Source organism: Falco cherrug, chromosome 4 (assembly GCF_023634085.1).
Source record: "Falco cherrug isolate bFalChe1 chromosome 4, bFalChe1.pri, whole genome shotgun sequence".
In the NCBI taxonomy this organism is placed as follows: Eukaryota; Metazoa; Chordata; class Aves; order Falconiformes; family Falconidae; genus Falco; species Falco cherrug.
In genome coordinates this window covers 21,698,584-21,719,805 of record NC_073700.1, presented here as the reverse complement: position 1 = coordinate 21,719,805, position 21,222 = coordinate 21,698,584, and the positions used below count along the sequence as shown (strand labels likewise).

The following is a 21,222-nucleotide window of genomic DNA, read 5'->3' as shown; positions in this document are numbered from 1 at the left end:
GAAAGAAAGGTCATTGAGTCATTTTGAATAAGTACATTTGAGATAATTGTTATATGCTTTGAAGACATTCCAAGAAAAAGAGGAAAAATTAATCAGATACATTAAATTATGAATTATTAACTCGGCTCTATTAAATATCAAACAGAAAAGCTTTTTAGGATTAGCTATAGTTTTAGAAATTCTACTAATTACACAGTCGATTTCTTCCATGTAAAAACTATTTTTATTTACATTTGAAATGCAAGAGAGTCCTTCTGGGGTGACCAAAGATTTCCAGAAGTGGCGGATCACTTCTATGGGCAGGGCTTACTCTGAAGCAATGTAAAGATCTTCATTCATTTACACTGACCCTTTTCAGACTGAAATGGGCATGGCACACATAAACCAAAGTTTATAAGTTCCTAAAGACAGAGGTCTCAGACTCCCAATTTTGACAGCACTCGTGATCTGTTTTAAATGCTGCTTTTGCTGAATCTGTCAATCTCAAAGTGAGTAGTGGCAGCTCCCGTACTGCTGCATTCATCTCAAAACAAACGCAGGACTTCTGTTTCACATCTCCCACAAGGCTTTGGATATTTTGGCTGGTTGGTACAAGTGTGGTTTTTTTAATAACACATTCCTTGGCAAAGTCAGCCTTCACATGGAATGATGCCAGAACTAGTCATGAAACAAGTTGCCGTGTCCTTAAGTTAAATCAATAATGCTGAATGAATAATGGTGGTTGCTGGATACTGATTTTTCCTGGCTAATAAATAGTTCTCGTGCCATTTCCTGAGCCACGAAGTCCCGCTCCAGCCGCTCAGCACGAGGAAACGCAAGCTGCGTTCCTCCAGCACAAAGGATGTCACCCCCCGCTAACGGCCTGCAGCGGCGCCTCAGACGTACCACGGTCTCATTTCCACGCCATCTATCAATGCGTTTCGCTTCTGTCTCTGCAACTGCCAATAGCTGTAATGCAGCTCGTATTTAGCCATGCATCTACTGTTCTTCGATATCCAGAAAACGTGTTTGAAACTATCTCCCTTTCTATTACTAAAAGATTTACGTGATGACTGCAATAACAGATTTGACCAAAGTTAAGCACCACAGGCTTGGTTAGTTCTTTAGAAGTGGTATTCTCTCAAGAAGAAAGCTTCTAATGTTAAACACCTAATTGTTCTTATTTATTTTAGCATCTCAGAGCATGTGACGTAGAAAGGCAGACTGAGCAGCAGCGTGCGGGTGCCTCAGCTGCCCCAGGGGTTCTCAGCTCTCCAGCTCCTCTTGAGCACCAGCCCCGCTCCACTGGCACCTTCCATATGGAAGCCCTTCAGAATAAACGTACCCGTAAGCTGCCTACTTCAAAGCTGAGAGATAATTCCATACATGCCAGGCACACTTACCTACATGCTAACTACAACTGGTATTAAATACTTGAACTGTTGCCCTCTGAATTTGCATCTTCGTTCTCAACGCTGGATTCCTGTGCACAGTTCAGAGGGGGGTAAGAGTGGCCGCACAGCACTCAAGGCACTACCGCAAAGCTTGCAGCATTTGTTATGTTGTTTGATGATTCTGACATAATTGATTTGGTTCCCTGTGAGTTAATCATACAATTACAAATTAGTGAATTATTTTATACTAGAGGATTGTATCATAAATTAGGTCACTGTCGTTTATCATTGTAATTTCTTTAATCAACACATCTGATCCTTTGATCTGTTAACATCTCTTCTCTGCAACGTTAATATACACTCTCAGTCATCACCGTGACACAACCAATAACGAAGCTCAAAGTTCACCAAGCCAGAAAAACACACTGCTTTCATTTTCCTCATTAGCAGGCACATGTGGACCAGTAACAGCAGCAAACCTTTCCAAATCTTCTCCTCATACAGAGCATGCACTGAAAAACCATGTGTTTTCCCTTGCAACATGAATCTCACCCTGGCTAAGGCACCTCTTTCCTATTTAGCAGCTAATCAGATTTTTTTTTTTTTTTATCAGTCCCAGTCTTCCCCTAAACATGCTTTCAAATTATTCTGCATCTTTCCATGCCTCATCTCCTTCAGACACTTGTAGGAAGAAACTGTTCTGAGAGCTGTGCTCATCCAATCAAGATTTAAAAGAAAGTAATCCTAGATTGAGCCACACATCCAGTGAAAACTAACCATCCATCTCTTAAGCTTCTAACAAACCAGGATAATTTGCAGGCCACAAGCTATTCTGTATTGGTTTAGGGAAAACTTCAGAAGTTCATTGATGGATAATTCAAGAACTGATTGAATTAGCAAGTCAGCAAAGATTACCGGCTAAGCTCTGGATGACAGCAAACACACAAATTCCAGTCAATTCACTGAAAACAGGGGAAGCTGCACACACAGATGAGGACTAAATTTAGAACAAAATACCTCATAGACTTTAATTTTTTCCTGTAAGTTTTCCATGCATAAAATTATCACACTATTACCTCCAAGAGGAGGAAACATGGTCAGGTGAAGGAAGAAACGCTCTCAGTGCCAGTGACTGTAGCCAAGGAGACAAACCAATTTTAGTCTGAAAAATGCCAAAGCAGGCATTTCTTCACTGGTCCTTTGCAATGCAAGCTATATGTCAGCAAGCTATATGTCAGCCCATAACTTATTTTAAACAAAAACTAAAAAAACCCCAACAAACCCACACATTATACACAGATATATTGGAAAAATATCACCATTGTGCTGAACTTCCGTCCACAGCCTATTCTGGTTAGGCTGCCATACACACCAGGCACAGAGCTGACATCCCTACCACGAGCTTTACATGTTGCACTCTGCTTAATCTGAACTAAATTAGTCTGAGATATTATCTATGAAGTTTTTGACTGAGATTGGTTTCATTGTCTGTCACTGGATCAATTCCAATACCTTTTTTCCAGTACCACCACAGCTGCTTCTTCAGAAAGTTCTCCTGGAACTAATTAAAAAATACAGAGACTGATGCATTTCTATTTATTTATAATTTGGATGGACAGGACAATAAAAAAACATCACTACTACTCTCTTCTGCAATGAAAATAAACCCCTATCATCTACATTCCTCCAGTGACATGCAAATACATCAGGCAACCATCAAGCCAGTGAGCAGGGGTGGGGACATACGTACTCCAGCCTTGTAGTCACCTTAGAAATGGGTTTCTTTCAAGTGATTGTAACTGACTCAGAGTTCTTGGTCTAACAATAGGAGAAACAAAAATCCTAATCTTGAAAAGCTTTTTAAAATATTCCCAAAACAGCATACGGTTTAGCATGTTGCCTATAACCTGCGCTGTGAGGATAACAAGCAGTTCTGATTGCACTTATTTATTTTATAAGGCAGGCTCAGGAATTCAAGATTGTATTGTAAACAAAATACTTTGTTTCTGTTTCTTTTCCGAGGCTAATGAAATGGATGAAGTTTTCTGGCATTGCCACTGAATTATATAATCCTAGAGAAGACATTAACGGCTGCTCTAAAAATCTAATTAAATTTTAGAGCACTAGTAATACAGCCATAAGGCCCATGTAAGCCATTATCTACATTAATAAAAATTAAAGTCAAACAGTATCTATGTAGTAATAACGTACCTGGATTCAAGGTCACTTTAATTCCCTTACTCCCGTATTTTTCTTTATTGTTGCTATAGATATTACTTAATCAAAATTTCAAATTTATGTACATTTGTTGCCCTGAATTGTTCTCTTAATACATGGCACTGAGACAGGAAGTAATTTAATTGTTTTCCTTAATTGTTTATTTTCTCCCCCTCTACGCAATATAACTAACTCCTATTACTAGCATATAAAAGGGCGAGAAACTGGGACAACCCACAGGTACTTTTTTAGATACCTAAAAGAAATTCTGGAATCCGTGCAACACAGGCATGACTCCTCAAATAGTGCCTGGGATGCCGGGTCTGTGCCATTATATTTAGATATTATTTCTGCCTTTACACTCTGCAGATTCAAACAAACATATTTTGTTTTCCTATTCTGAATAGCAGAGATCACTGTGCATTCAAAAAACATCTCTACCTACCACGCTGTCTTGTAAATGACAGGACAAACTGCAAAGATGATGTTGGTGTAGTATCTTGAAGATGGAGGATTTCCGTCTCTGAAGCTTGGATTTCTTTGGATAGACTGAAAACAGCTGGAAAAGCAGAGCACAGACTGTCCCAAGCAGGATCACCTGCATTGCTTCTAAGCCCTTCTGCAAACCTGGTCCCCCCCTTAATGATCAGGGTGAGATTGCATCAGCCTCGGCAGTCTGGAGTTTGGCTGCATTTAACGATCTCTCTGGCTGTTATTAGGTGAAAGTGCATTTTAGAAATCAAATTATCCTCAAAATGCCACTCCTAAAATCATGCCACACACAAATCACAGCATGCCAAAGGTGTTTTAAATCAAATGCCCTATCTGAAAAGGGCAAGGGAAAAGGGAAATGTTTGCATGGGGAAGCATCCAGCTCCAGGATCCCCATGCAGAGCGAGGCAGGGGACCAGGCAGGGTCTCCCAACTCTGCCCTCCCAGCAGCTGTAACAGCCAGCTACGCCGGTGCCTAAAGAGTGGGAGTAGCTCCCAAATGTGACCAAAACATTCAGAAATACATGGATTTTCATTAAACTTCTAATCACTGATACGCACAAATTGTTTACTGAGTGCATAATTAAAACCTCAAGTGTTTTCCATAAAAATATTTGTAAATTAGATAAATAAATTATTCAGTGGTCATTATAGAAATTAAATCTTCTTGCTACCTCACAAGCAGAACTCAGAGCAACGCGGCTGATTGTTCCCCCAGATGTAGCAATACAATATATGGATGGTGCTTCAGCGCGGGTCACAGCCAAGGACCTCACAGATTCTGTACTACGTGTGGCTCTTTGGTACACGCAGCTCCAGTCTTCCCCTCCTGGATATCCCACGGGAATACATGATACAGACGTTAAGTCCCTAAGCAAGACCATCAGATCTGAAATTTCTTTTTCCACTGTCCAAAGCATTCACCAGCATCTCATGAAAAAGATCAAGGCAGCTGCTGTGGCCATGTCACTACTCTTAATGACCTCGAAATGCTCGTATCTTATACCCAAAGTGATAATGTAAGAAACTTCAGACACATGTTAAGAAATCAGAGGGACGGAGGTACTCTTGCTTTCCATCACCAAATCCAGCTCAGGGAGCGTGACATACAGTGATGTTACCTGTACAAACGCTGCATCCCAGAATAATGAATTCCCACTCATTTTTTAAGCAGGTTCACATTCCTGGACACACTACCCATTCAAAATTATTAAGGATGAACAGGACAAATATGGGGATAACATACTGGGACAGCTATTTTCTGAGTTCTGCCGAGAGGACAGAGAATGGTTTTGCCTGGGATAAACAAACACTGAGTTTTTCCCGTCCTGTTCACTTATTTCCAATTCTAATCCTGGCTGGCACCTGGGGAAATTAAAAAAAACCTCCCCCACATTTATTCACCATGAGAACCTCGCCTCGTGTAGCCGCGGTACTGAGGCTAAATACTTCAGGGATGGAGGAGAAAGAGCTAAAGGATGGCATGTTTTTTTTACTGGAATAGTTCGTTCACTTCTAGTAAACATGCCACTTTCTACATTGGTTTAGAACTACTCCTGGGTTACGTATACAATTCAGTTTACACACCCAGATGATCTATGTTCTTTTGCATATATCCCTCCTGTTTTGATTTTCAAAAGTGACAATATGCAGGAGCTCATAAACAACCAGAAATACCAGCTCACCAGGGAAAATACAGTCTCTGCTTTGCTTTTCCCTTCAGTTTAAAGAAAATAAGTTAAGAACACAACAGCTTTTACAGCCCAAAGACCTGCACTTAAAGAGAAAAATTCTTCCATCGTTATTTCTCTCAAGCAGTCATTTCACCAGTGGGCATGTTATGGAAACAATTTTTTTGCCATCTTTGAAAAATTATTTCTTTTTAAACACCATTTCTTAGAAAAGATGCTCTGAACTGCATTTAGAAAATGTTGGAATTGGTTTGTTCATTCAAAATTTTTTGACAAATAGGTACGAGAGTGTTTAAGTTTTTATTTATTTTTATTTATTATTTCACTTGAAGCAGACTCCTTGATGCAGTTTCATTTTTAAGTACAAGAAGCCCCACTTAAGCACTCTACATTACACAAGGAACTTGTAAAATATTAATTCTGCTTTGAATTTTGCCTCCCCAATTTCCCAGCCATTTGTCCTCGCTGCTTCACAAACCTCAGCGGAGGGGAGGGGAGGACGGATGGCCGGGAGGAACAGGGGGACGCCAAGGCTGACAGAAGCCACAGGCTCCCGTTACAAATTACACCATTTCTTGCACCATTTCCTCCTGTCTTCAGGATGGGCCACCGGTAGCTAGAAAGGAGCCCATAAATCAACTACAGCAAGCAGAGAGATCCCCAAAATATTTTCTTTGTACTGTACCAGCAGGGATTAGCCATTTGTTATTTACATTTTCACTACAAACTATTTTATAGTTTAGGCATATAAATTGCTTCAGTAACTAATTGGAGGACAATGTTTAGATAAACCCTGTATTTCAGGTGCTGCCTGTACTTGTGACTCTCCTTTCAGCTTAGCTGAGGTTTGGCTTTGAATTCCTTTGGGATGATGAAAAACAACAAACAACCCACCAAACAAACAGAAAGCAAACCTTGCATATTTGTGCTGCGAACTTCAGAGATGCAGCCCGAAACATCTGGGTACCCGAGAGGGCATCCAAAAATCTGTCTGCGTGTGCTAAACTGTGCTGCTGCGGCTGCCCGTGACTGCGCTTCACAAAGAGCCTGGCTGGGAGCAGCAGGTATTTCCAGACAAACACGGTATCACCAGCCTTCAGGAAACCGGCACATTTCAAGGTTATGACAGAAGGATCCCTAAAATCATGGCAGGCAGTGCCTTTGACCAGACTGACCTCAAACTGCTTTGCAGCCATTTCCAACAGAGACACGCACCGTTTCACACCCAGACCCGGTTACTGGCTGTTCCAACGTGACTCTACACTACAAGTGACCAGCGCTGAACCTTCACCAGCAAAAACCTCGAAAGGAAGCAAAAAGGCACAAATAAATTAATCTCATCAGAGGCCACACTGCTCGTCCCAGGTCATCCCCGTGGGACAGGAGGGACCTCGTGGGAGGGCCAGGTGGGATGGTGGGACATCCCATAGCACCAAGACCACCGTACCTCACCAAAGCTGGGACAGAATGGGGCAGCACATCCATGACCTCCCTCTTTTCTCTCCGGTCACCCACAAAGTCATACCTCAAGCCACACAACAGCACCCGAGAGTTGTGGTATTTCCTGTTTGTAGCTGAGATAAAACCAGAACACAAAAGATCACGGCACTACCCCAAACTTGTCTTTCCAGTACTCTTCATGAAATAGAATTTCTGTAATCTAACCTGAAAAGCAAAATCTGAATTACCTCTAGACGAGCATTTAAAGACAAACTGATTAAAAGATCTACTTTATAAGGCTGCAGCATAATTTCTAAATGAATCACATCTTGGGACCCACCACAATCAACAGCTCTGTGCCCATGTGGGCACCAAAGCTAATGCTCTGTGACCATAGCTATGACCTGGCGATTTCATTTACTCTGATTAAATAAATTTCAAACTTTATATCTGGTGGAACGTCTGCAGTATTTTCTACCTGAAAAAGATGAATAATTTACAAATGGTGTTTTGAATGCTCCAGATACAGGTTATTTTCCCTTGACCAAATGGAAAGTTTTTTTTTTTTTTTTTTTTTTAAATAGTAGGAAAAAGACCTTCAGTTGTCTCAAGATCTGTGCGCCTCTATCTAAGCTCTAAATTGGTGAACAGTTACATTATTCCCCAGACAGTATAAAAACAGAGCAAGATCTATACCTAGGCAATTATCTTTCTTTGCTCCACCGACACTCTTAAGAGTTGTGCACAACCCTGGGTCTCAAATGAGTGCCTGGAGCAAAGGGCATCCTGCAGCACCCGCAGCGACACCAGACCGGCTCCCTGAAGGACAGGGGCTGACGCATTTAAGGTCAAACCACACACCCGCAGGAAGGAGCCAAGACCCAGGACCTGGGCTCCCACAGGGCAACTTCAGACTGGTCCACTGCCGCTCCTCTTTCCTTCCAACTCTTCCACAAGCTGCACCGAGTCACTGTCACCAGAGGCTGGAAATCCAGAGACAGACAGTACTGTCTGCCAGGAAGATGCTCCGTCTGACTCATTCTGTAAAACCCATGTTTCTGGGAAGACGTGCTACGCTTCATCCGCCACATCGTCAGCGTTATTTGCATGTCGGGACTCTTCCTTGGCCCACTATTAGTCAGATAAGAAATGAAATGTAATATATTACATGTATCCCCTGCACACGTCGCTTGGGCAATTTGCTCCCTAGCTCTCCCTGAGACTCCTGAAATTCACACAAAAACAAAGAAAACACAGGAGCTGCTGCTCTCTTGTTTTCAAAAAAGCAGTTGCTCTATGTGCTGTTCAGTGCCAGACCAGCAGATCTGCACTCTGCAAATCCCGGATCCCAACAGCCAACCAAAATTTTAAGAAACAAAATGTGCATACAATCCTCATGAATCAGCTATCGTTAAACATTTGAGTTCGCTTTATTGCACACTTAATCAATAATTTCATTTACTTGCTTGTAGAGGCTCTTCCTATAAGCCTCTTCCCCTCTGGCACCAGGCACAGAAAGGAAAGGTTCTTCCTCTCCGCAGGCTCATTCCCATCCGACCTCTTTTCTGCAAAGGAACATCTGGCATTAAAAAGTGCACTCGAGGTCTCGGACCTCTTCAGGCTGCAGATGAACAGGAAGCCTCAGGCTGCAGAAATCAAAGTTTATAAGTAGAAACCTATAAGAATCAAAATATTTTATTATTTTTGTGTACTTTATTGCTTTTCCCTGGACCTGACAGTCTCATCTACCCACTGCCATACACTATCGTTATCCGTCATTGATCTTGGTCTTCCTCCCCACCTTAGAGGGGAAATTTAGGAAAGCCGGATAGAATATATGCTTTTATTTTATATAATAACAAGGCTTACTGTAAAAGAGACCACCGTGTGTTGAACGCTCCATAGGTAACCTGGCTCATTTATTGATGATTAATATTCTCCTTTCTTGCTCACTGTAAGCGTTGGAGGAACATGGCAGTGCAGAGGAGCAGAATACAAAAGAACTGAGCCACTGTCAACCTGAGCCCCGGGGGTCTCCAGTGATGACAAAAACGCTAATCAGCTCTGCCGCTGCAGAAGACAAAACCCCATCCATCTTCCCCTGGCTGTCCAATTGGTGAGATTCTACTTTGAACAGAGCTTGGAAATTCCCTGTTAAATAACAGTTCTAAAAGATCATTCTAATTTGCAAATACCACACTAAGAGACACTGCAGGGACTGCCGAAGGAGCGGGTACCGGCCGTAAAGAAACGCAGCGACGAGCGTGGGGAAGCTGTGGGCACGGCTTTGCTCGGGGTGACGCACTGCACTTCTTTGGAAAGGCACAGAAATACGTCAAGACATTAAACAGAACTTCACATTGAGTGGTGGGAAAGGAATGAAGACAATAAGGAATATATGAAAATAAGGAAAAAGAACAGTAATAAATCTCACATCCCTGAGCAAGAGCCGTCCTCTGTCCAGGGGTGGGAGCCTGCTTTGAACACCTCACTGGCTACACCAGTCATGGATTTTGCTCCACGCATGGCACCAATGCTATCAGTCCTCACCCTCCAGCCAACAGGTCCCAAGGAGCTGCCACTGTTGGACCAGCTCACAGACAGATAACCTGTTTATAGCTCTCTGCCTCACTGATTATCCATTCCCTTCTCACAGACAATTTAAGATCCTGTCCCTCATTGCTGCCTTCATTCAGTTGTATTTGAACTAAACGGACCAAAATAAAAGGCACTGCTTGAGCCAGGACCTGTGCTGCACCTGGCATTGTATTATATAGAATACAAATACGTAAAAGTGATTTTTTTAATGCTAAACATCCCATGGATATAATTCTCCCATGGATACAAAATTAGTTCTATGTGGATCATTTAAAAAAAAAAAAAAAAAAAAAAAAAGAGACTTTCAATATCTCTCCGCCTGCCCAGAGGGAGAGCAGCTCATCTTCATGCCAGCATCTCAGCCCGCAGTGAGTGTTCTCTCAAATGGTGCAGCTACAGCCTCGGCTCCTGGTCTGCCCCACACGAACACCATCTCCAGCCAAATCCCTCACGTCCCCGCCGGGAGCTCGCACCGTTACTCCTCAGCATCAGTCATCCTCTCTCTAGCAAATAATTGGAGAAGTGGAGCTGCCCTGAGGGGAGGCAGCAAGAGGAACACGGTCCTCGAGAGCCGGGAATTTGCCAGGGAGGTCGTGGCAGCAAGCGGCTCTGCCTGATGCGATCCTGAACCACGAGCTGCCCTGGCCAGGCAGGTCTGCTGCCTCCCTGCCCACACCACTCACAGCTTCAGAAAATGCCACCATAAGCCCAAAAAAAGTTTTCATGTCATACCAGAAAAGCTATCCATTTGGTCGATCATTGTCAAGGATCAGATGTGTGAATAATCACCTGTAGGCTACTGGAAGAGGCTTTACAGGCTTGTTGGAGGCAATGCTGAAGGCATTCGATAATTACATCTTGTCATGAACCAAAGCAATACAAGCGAAGGGAACTGCTGTTTGGAGTCCCCAGGTGGAAATCAAACAGAAGCACTTGGAAGCAGGACATGATTTCTACACATTTCTGCAGCAGGAACCAGATTTCCAACGTGTTGCATGAGAAGGCGGCTCCAGCCCCACTGGGAAGGTCCACACTCCAGTGATTTCTGGCTTGACCAGCTTTCTTCTGCTTTTTCCACTACACAGAAGCCCACAGCCCCAATACAATATACCACAAAATATTTCAAACCTAAGAAAGATATGAACCTAAATTTGAAGAACTTTTTTGAACAGCTCCTTGGAAGAAGCCCAACGAACTGGCTATCAGATCTCAAACTGACGCCACTACACAACATTCAAGAGAGGAGAGTATCTGTCGGCAAATTGTCAAGTTTTATAACCACAAGGATCTTAGAAATATTTATTCTCACTCAAAAACTGTCAGGAACTTTCACTGAATAAATTATTTCTTGGTTTACCCTCAAGAAAGCAGGTTAACTCACAAAAAAAAAAAGGCCTAAAATAATTTCTTCAAAGGAAAATGACAAAATTTATCAAATTACTGGTAACTATAACTCTGATCCTATAGACTAAAAATACACTAGAAGCTGCCAGTACAAAGTTGGGTAATTAGGATTATCATCTGATTGCTCTACTTTGACAGTCCCTGTCTTCCACAAATTCCAAGCCAACTCAAACGCAAATTGTTATTTTAAAAATAATTTGAAAAGGCAAGGGGGGTGGGGGCTAAAAGTCTACTGCATTGCACTCCTAGTCCCTGAAGAAATGAAACCATCTATGTTATATGGTTTCTACCTTCAAATACACAATTAAGTTGTGAAAGCTCAGCACCTTGCAAGATCATTATGTAAAAAACTTTTAAGAGTGACTCCTAGGCTAAATTAGCGTTATTCTTGCAGTAATGACCTATAGATTTATTTCCTTTCGAGTACGGTCACGACAAATGCAGAGACTGCAGATCAATTTATTTGGTTGCAGACTGCACTTGGGTCCTTGGTTTAAACTAAACATTGGAAAGCTTTTATTAAAATCAACATATTTAATATTTTTCCTTTGTCTGCAGAAATGTAGTTTCTTTCAATCAGGAAACACATTAAATTTGTTTAGAAAGATTTCTTTAATGGGTTTTTCTTTTCAATAGCCACAATACATTAAGAAACGTAAGCTACCGCTATATATTCCACAGTATCCACATCTATTTTAGGTACTTTCCCTGAAACAGCCCATGCAGGAAGGGGTATTTAATGAAAGAGGACTTAAAACAAGTGTGGCGTTCTTAGACCACATAACAGATTGCTTCTCTGTGGGGTTCCTGAAAATTATTTGTTGATTAGGGGTTTCCCAGAAGATCTTATATATCCCCATCATCACACCGTGCTTTCAGTTTGTATGTCTTATAGGATACATACAGCAAACTGTGCCGTACACAGAAGGAATCAGCTCTTAAAGAAGGATGCGACTGTGTAGTTTATTGACTGGGTCCCCATCTGTCTGCTCTGAGCGCTCAGTGCTTCAGGGCACAGACCCTACAGACCCATGAGCTGTAGTTCGGATTTGGCAATGCCACGCTCCTACATTTCACACTTTGTATTGCCTGGAATGGCAGAAGAAAACCGGTAAGCCAGACCACTCATTCAAGCAAGCAAAGAGATCATGGTTATTTCCCTAAATGACATAACAGAGTTCTGCACGAAGAGCCAGAGAACGGTTTGTTTTCCCAAAGGTAATACCAGGAAACTGTTTAAAGACTATTTAAAGAAAGATATTCGAGACAGCTTCAAACTACAGAGAATAGGGGGTTTGGAACTAATTTTAAAAAGTACATAATATTAAGAAAAGAGTATACTGAGAAATTCTACTCTTAAATAAACCTTCCAAGATGACCAAAATGAATGTACAGATTCTGTTCTGTTTCAGTAATAATTTTTCAGATGGGAATTATTGAATAATTCAGGTTCATCCTAAAGACTATAAAATATTACAAAAAAAAAAAGAAAGTTCACACTGTGTTTTTAAAAATTACTTCACATTCACTTTATTCAAATAAACGTCTGGGTGAACATGATCAATGTTCATTAAAAGCTATGAAGTGACAGGTACACAACCGGCACTTGGCATTTGCACAGCTAAGCTTTCACAGCTGTAATGAATAAATGGAGCGTGTGCTTCCACACGCAGCTGACACCATCCATAACTCTGTATTTGACACTTGACTGCCCTTAGGAAGGATCTGTTTTTCAAAAATAGTTTATTTGCAGGGAAAAAAAAATATTACCAGAATAACCTCCTCAGTAAGGTGGCTCTGAAATACAGTTATAAAAGAAATGCCAGAAAGAAAATTCTTTCAAGTAGTAATGTTTATGTGAGATGAAACTATTGCTTAGTGCACACACCGGAGCTTATTACCATACAAATTCATTTTAGATATTACGTAAAATCACATTTACGTATTTCCTTAAGTAAGTATATGAAGAGGCAGGCATTGCTTTGGCAGGCGAGCATCCCATCTGCACCAGCCACCTCAAGGTCTCACCCAGCCACCAGTACTAGGGCAAGAGGTAAAACCCAAGTCCTGCTCATCCCCTGCTAAAACCCCATCAATTCCCAGAAAGTCACAGCATTCAGGACAGGATATACTTTCTAGGACATGATGTCTTTAATTATTACAGACACACACACGCGGCAGCCCTTTTCCCTGATAGAAGGGCCAATCTCCTCTTGACATCCTCTTGGAGGGCTCCTCCAAAGGCATGTCAGGCTATTCATCACCCTTCTTTCCTGAAAAAAACCCTGGCACTCCAGTCCTCTAACAAAATACTTAAAAGTTTTCACGGTTTGTTGGTGGGGTTTGGGGCATTTTTTGGGTGGTGTTTTTGGTTGTTTTTTTTTAATCTACCATCAAGGTAGACTTTTTAGATTACAAGTCTTCTCAGGCATCATTTTTCTCTTCTAATGGTATCAAATCCGCAAGCAAGGTCAGGAAGGAAAATCCTAGCAGGTTGCACAATGAATTTGAAGAACCAGAATGAATTTCTTTTACATCAGTTCCACATATCACATCATCATGTTTCATTTTAGGAAAACAGAATGAAGGAAAGGAAAACAAAACACGTACCAACAAATTCCCTCTCACTACCCCTACATAAAAAACTAACTCAAACTGCCATGAAATCTAGCTACAGCTTCTAATTGCAGAAAACCAAACAAACATGCAGAAACCCACCAGTGCTTTGGATTTGTGAAGAAATCCCCAAGCAGCAGAGAAACAACTGTAATTTCACAATCCTTTTTTGCCTTGGGTATGTTACGGTCAACAGAAGCATGAAGCGCATCTCTCCCCCTCCCTGTAATGAAAGCACCAAAATGGGAAACGTTTGACTGGCCATTTTCAGCCCTTTTCAGGTCTATCTGCCCACTGAACTCATAAAATGCCTTTTGGGGCATGTAAGGATTTGCATCCCCTGGGAGCTGTGCCCTGGCAGCGGGACACCCTTTGCTGTATCCCACCTTGTTACACTGATCAGCAGCTGCAGATGGTAATTAGCTGTGATGGGCAAACCCTGTGGGCAATGTTGGAGCTCATCTGAAGCTAGCCAAATCCCCCTGGGTTTGGATCTTGGGAAATTAGACTTCGGGAGGATTTCACCATTTTATTGAGGTTTGGCAGCCCTGGGAACACAGCGAGACAGGCGCCTGCCCATCCTCCTACAGCACCAGTGCACTTGAGCACTGCCACCAAGAGATACACCTGCTTGGAAGGCGGAAGGCAAGGAGGAAACCTGCCATGGACAGATGCTGAATAGCATCATGTTCCATTCTGGGCTTTGAAAGAAATGAAATTTATTTGGCTTTCATTTTATTTCTTCATTTTGTTGATATATAACAAATACTGGCAAAAAAGAAATAAGAAAAAAATAATCATCTGTGACCTATGGTATTTCTATTTTGTTCCTTTGAAAAGTGCTCAAAGATGGATAGCCACTCTTGGTAAATTCAGAAATATTTTAAGTGGTTGATAGCAGAACGTGATTAAACTGCACAATTACTGCATGCACAACTGTAAACTGCAACAACGAAGAGAAACAAAGTCTTCTGCTGACTCTCAATGATTTGTATTTTGTTTTGAGCTGAATATTAACGGCCATTCATGAACCAACCTCAGCATTACCACTGTGGTGAGGAAGCACGTTTGCACCCATGCTCAGGGTCACAGCAGGTACTCGTTCTAAAGGATCAGAGTATATACATACATACAAGATGCATGACTTGTGCAACTTAGGTTATATTTACAAGACCACCTTAAATGTTAAAGATGCCTAATTAAAGAAGGGCTAAAACCTGGCCATCACTTCATTCAACAACTGGAAAGCTGTGCAGCAGCTGGGATTAAGGAGCAAAAGTCTCAGTGTTAAAGGCATCTCGCACCAAGGATCAGTTATCAAATTTTGACTAAGACTAGAATAATTGAAATACTGACTCAATCATTTTGTTTGCAATTTATACACAAAAACTATAGCTTTCTCAGATTTCATAGTTGTTTCCTAATGAGTATCTGATCCTATAAATGAGTGGTATGAATCATGCACAAATCTCAATTTGTGCTATTTATTTTTGAGTGGATGAAAAGGTAACATGCAATTTTTCTCTCCAACAGATGTGAACAGTTGCTGTAATTACCTCTGGAAATTTCATTGTTCTTAATTCTGGCTTTATTTTTTGAAAAAAAATAAGTAATACTGTCTTAAAAGTCACCATTTTTCACTACATCCTTGCCATTAATCCCACTGACAAAAAATTAAAAAAAAATATTCAGAGCAAGAGTAGATGGGCTGAAAGGTGGGACATGGAGCAGGAGCTGGGGCAACAGAGCTGAGCAGCCGTGTCCATCACGTGGGCACCCCCCACCCACGTCAGGGTAAAACCAGGCTTAAGGTTCCAAGCATTTCATCCGTTTGTTGGGAGTTTATTGCTACCATGCCACAATAAAACTGTCCTGGAAACTATTGAAACTTCACACATCTCCTCAACCTCCTTAAGCATTTCCCAGTGCAGAAGGACACCGTGGATCTATGCAAAACATCACACATTGTCCACACAGGCAAAAAAGAACAAAATTTTTCATATCCAAACCTACAGCGTCGCGAAACAATTGACTGGGGAGCTGAGATACCCTCCCTCAGCCGGTCAATGCCGTTATTTTTACACAAGCATGGAAACAATCTGAACCAGCCCAGATCTGAGCCAGAACCGATCCTCCCAAGGTGTGTAAGGCCAGTCTTCCCTGTGCCACAACACTGCCGAGGATAAAAGGTGAACTGCCTCCCACTGCAGCAGGCTGCTATAAATACCAAGAGACAGCTGCATTATTCTAAATCTTAATGCAAGAACACACTGAAATATTTCACATCACACAGTAAATTGTTTGAAGATTGCAGACAAAGTAGTCGGGCTATGAATAACTGACAAGAAAGTCTCCAGATAAGCACACAAAATTAATTATGCTGTACCCAGAAAGAAATAAAAAACACCAACTCAACGCTAACAAAACAGCTGGTAATAAATAATAACAAGTAAACATCTTAATGCACTTATTTTGGTAAAATCAATGTTCATGCAGCAACAGCTATTAAATAATACTTACTGGGGAAAAGTCTGAGAAGCTTAAAATCCAGTACCTTGTGTGTCAGAAACCAAACCACATAATGAGAAACAGCTGGAGCTCATAATTTATACCATTTTGAGGTCTTAAGGAAAAAGGCTGCCAAAAAAATACCAAATCTTCGGGGCAAATTGATCTCATAAAAAACGGATTAGCATGTGTGAGGGTAATCAAATGCTTCATGTTGGATTACAATCCCACTTAATAAATCAAGCTACTTGCTACTCATGAAAAGGTTCATTCTATACTCATTTGATTAGTTACACTAAAAATAAATCTCACACAGCAGAATCAAAAAATAAATGATTGGCCTTCTAAAATAAATGCCACCATGAGTCCTTGTAACAACTTGACCATGTACGCTGCCACGCCAGCCCCACGTCTCTGAAGAGCTTTGGAAAACTCCAGCTCAACCACATCGCTCCTCATCACATCACCCCCCCTGAAGTTTAGCCTTTCTCTAACAGCGCCCGCTCTCCTGGCCCGACCCCGGCTCCGACCCCTGCCCAGCATCGGCTCCGACAGCACCCGTGTGTGCAGCACAGTAGGAGGTGACAGGAGATACCACGGAAGATAATCCAAGTTTGGCTCAAGAGGATGACTACAGAGGGTTATCATCTTCAAACCGTCAAGAAAGGATTAATGGTGTATCATTTTCTATTTTCACTGCCTGATGCGGCGAGGTTGGATGAACATGACACCATACCCTCTGCTGATGCGATGCAGTTTGAAGATGACTGCAAGAGAGAGAAGGCTTTGTGTCCTGGTGAGGCTGCTGCCAACCTTGTCTGGAGAACGGATAGCTGCTGGTGAGCATGTTCCCCTCACAGCATCAAGTCTGCTATTACTCCAATATAATTAGGGACCTCTATGTTCTCAGAGTAATTTTTCCTTACAAGAGATGCCAGCTACTCACTCTTCTTATTTTTTTCAGGGACAACATCTGTGGGTGACAACATGACTTTACAGCAAAAAGGGCAGGAAAAAAATAGTAACCTAGTTTCTTTTCAAAAAATAAAAATGAGTTTATGTTCTCACAATGGTCTGCTCTCCTCTGAAAGCTGAACCCAGTCTTTGCTGTGAATCATGGCAGCTCGCTATTTTATTTTGACCTTTACATCATTATGCAGCTTGATTAGCTGAGCTGATTGCTTTCATACAAGAACAAAACCAGCTACTTAAATAGATAAAAGAAGAAAACGATCAAAGTATTATTTCATATTCTCAGAACTGTTGAGTTTTGGAAAAGAAGTGCCACCAGCCTGACATCACTAAGAAGTAAACACCTTTCAGTGCAGCAGCTAAAGACAACCGCTCCTCTCCTCCAGCATTGCTGAAAAGGCTTTTCAGAGGGATAACGTAGCCGAGGGACAGCTGAATTACTGCTGAGCATCTGAGGGACGCGCTAGGGCTCAGGGGGCTGCGGTCCGAGGTGGCAGCACTGCAGGTCACAGCCATACAAGTGCTTCAGCCAGTTTCAACAGGAACTCCAAGGGCAGAATAGGAGGAAGGAGCTGAACTTGCAGCATACAAAAGTGGTTGTAATCACAGATGCAAATATCAAGAAACAAAGCAAAGACCTGCTTGAGACAGAGGCACAAACACCTTTCTGCATCCCAGTCCTCAGGAGTATCCACAACAGTTTCCAGACCCAGAGGAATCAAAACATATAATTAAAATGACTCTCTTGAACAACAGCCTCCCTGTGCTCAGCTTCCAACTCTGCTTCAAGCCACCAGAGCAAGTTCTAGGAGAGGAACTGGACCCCTCCAAGCTTTCCACCATAACAGGGTATAAAAAGAGAGATTTGTTGTGCTGACAGAGACCTCCCCAAAACACAAACCTGGTAGAAATGCATCGTTTATGAGAACAAGTTTTGGATACATACGTATTACCCACACACGTGTCTATAGGTGAACTTTATCAATGAACTCATCTATCTACACCACAAAAGATACCACAGATGCAGAACAAGATGTGCCATCTAAGGCTGCCATGGGACAGCAAAAGGGCATCAGCTGAGATGCGGCCACGGGTTATCACCAGAGATGGCTCACAGCAAACTACCAGTACAAAAGAGACAAAGCCTGCTGTGGGGCAGCCAAATGCATGGACTTTTGTTAAAAACAAAACACCCACCACCAAATAAACAAAACCAATCCCCAAATAAAAACACCCCCCCCCCCCCCCAAAAAAAAAAAAAACCAGAACCAAAAAAACCCCAACAACCACCAAAAAGAAAAAAACCCCAACAGAATGCCACCAACATCCAAACTAAAGAACCCCCCAAAACCCCACTTCTATTTGCATTCGCTTACTGTGAACCTTACCGCAAATCTGGCACCAAAGCATGAAAGAGCAAAACAAATTCTCCAAACCCAGGTAAAAAAGCCTTGTCTACCAGCAAATTGAGTCATGATTTAAAGCAAGTAGCATTTGCCAATGTAGTAACTAAGCAGCCAGTAAATAAATACAATTCAGTAACGAGACACAACATCTTTAAACAATTACAGTATTTGTACTTGACTTCAGTATTTCTAAGGCAGCAAGAGCAATACTGCAGCACGCAGTGTCCCAACACGGCAGCATTTAGCATGATGCAGTCACCCCATACAGGGCTCTGTCACTCACACTTTAGCTCCAATATAACTGTGTTATTAGGCTTGATTAGCTGGTGCTGGTGATCAGAAAACATTTTGCAAGTATCACCTCAATCTCACAGATCCAGTGACTGAGGCAGCAATGCAGGGCCGGAGCTGGTGCTGGCAGGCACGATGCCAATGGGATGCTGTGGGTACCAGGACTCTGTGCTGATAGGATGCTGTGGGTACCAGGACCTGGCAGTGCTGGCACAGAGCAGGAGGGCAGTCCAGGGGGGAAAGACACGCTTGCACAGAACAGCAACGTTCAAACTTCCCTGGGCAACTCTGCACAAATTACTTTTTTTTTTTCTTTTTTAATTCAGATTTTATTACACCAAGCCACAGGCCCAGATACATGGATTGAAAACTCCATGCATCTATTATCTCTATTTATTACATGAAACCACAATGATGCTTTAACAGTCCTTTTCACTGCGATTCCATTAGCAAAATATTGGCATGACTTCCTCTCCCACTTCCCCAATGACAATTATAAAATATACCCCCTAACTACTTCTGTTTTTTAAAAGTACATTTTCCTAATATTTAATTTATAAATCATTTCCCACATGTATTAGTAATAAATGTTTAAAGGCGGCAGACAGGAATATAACAGGAAAGCATAATGCTTGCTGTTTACTAGGAGGCCTCATTAAAAAGGCATCAAGAGCAAGGAAAATAAAAACAACCTTGTGAACCTTTGTAATTGGTCTCAAGAGAAACGTAACACTGAGGACATCAATGCAGAAATGTCCCAGCCCACTCTAGTGCCAGAGATTAGAAAAAAAATCCAATTCACTATGTCTTCTGCACTCCTCAATTCTTACACTTATTTTTTTTATTAAAACAAACTTTTTTATATTTTTATCATACCTGTAACATCTCTGTAGATGAGATGTTTGATGCTGTGATATTAAAAATCATACTTCATCATTAATTCCTTTCCCAAAATTCATTATTTTTTGGACAGAATAACTAGAGGGCATTTTAATTCAATTTAATTTTTGTGAGTTCCACTGTGGTGGCACTCTCCATATTGCTGCCTGGTACAGTCTGCTGTCTATTCTTTTAATCATCTCTCCTATACATACTTGTTCTTTTTATTTTAATAATTCTAATGGATAAGTTTGTTATTTTAACTTGCTATTTGTCATATGTATTGGGCAAAGAACTGTTATATTAAGACACATTTTTAGCAAAAGAAAGGGTTAATCCTCCTCTGAGCTGAACAGTTAATGTGACAAGCCCTCCCCCTTGCCAGCCAGCTTCCCCTTAGGCCCAGATGCCACTTGCAAAGCTTAATTTTTAAACCAAACCCAGCACACCATCTACTACTGAGCAGACTTCAAAACTCATATTTAAACCCAACAGGTCCCAGAGGCTCCTTTCAGATACTTTGGGGCTTCCCAAAAGACTCGTGAAAGTTGATTAAACTAAAAATTGCATTTCATTTTCCTGTTTTGTTTGCATTTAAATGGAGAAACTTGCAGCTGGGTAATAGCCATATATTTTCTGATATACTTCCATTCCCAGCAACAAACATTTTGTCATGTTTTCCGCCACTTAAAGTGTATAGTTCTTACTGCTTCTCAAACACAGAGTAAGTATTTCCCTCTGCAAAACCACACCACAGAAACTCGAGTAAGACTTTCCTAATAGGTTTAATTTGTGAGACTCAAAAGCCATCCAAGCACAATTATTTGTAACATCTTCACTTGGAGATGTGTTTCAATGCATGAAGACTTGCATTGCAAAAATTAATCCTGTTCCAGCCATCCAACCTTACGGGTGAGTGCTCGCAGCCTGGCTGGTTTCCTTTGCTCCAAATCCGGGCAAACCCCCAGGACATGGGCACTGCTGCAGTCACCCCCAGGGCACGGGTACAGCGAGGAGCCCTGCATGGCTGCTCAGAGAAGGGTGAAGGACAGTGCAGTGCTGGGCTCCCAGCACTGGGATCTTCTAGGGACACTTGTGAGGAGCTTCCACCAAACACGAAGCCATAACCCAATCTCCCTCTCTGAAAAACAAGACCACCTTGTAACGCCCCAAGGCTAGCCACTACAGGCCTCATCTTTTGCACTGAAACCACATAAATGTCCCCACGCTGCCGTTTGGGGAGCGATGCCTGCACACCACTCCCATGCAGCTTTACCGAACTGCTCCCTCCATGAGCCCTGCATGCTGATGCCAGACCCCAGCAAGGCGAGCTTG

The 21,222-nt window shown here is 41.9% G+C and overlaps 1 protein-coding gene across 5 annotated transcripts in view; it reads right to left on the bottom strand.

Moving 5' to 3' along the window:
- The window catches only part of LOC102055836 (contactin-4), a 339,085-nt gene that overhangs the window by 212,682 nt on the left and 105,181 nt on the right, over positions 1-21,222 (bottom strand). The window contains exon 1 of one of the 5 annotated variants that reach the window (XM_055710000.1): positions 16,352-16,461. The exons of the other annotated variants lie outside the window; for them this stretch is intronic. The gene's annotated coding sequence lies outside the window, so the exon portion shown is untranslated. Of the gene's footprint in view, positions 1-16,351; positions 16,462-21,222 lie in introns of those variants that run through there. 5 annotated transcript variants of the gene reach the window in all.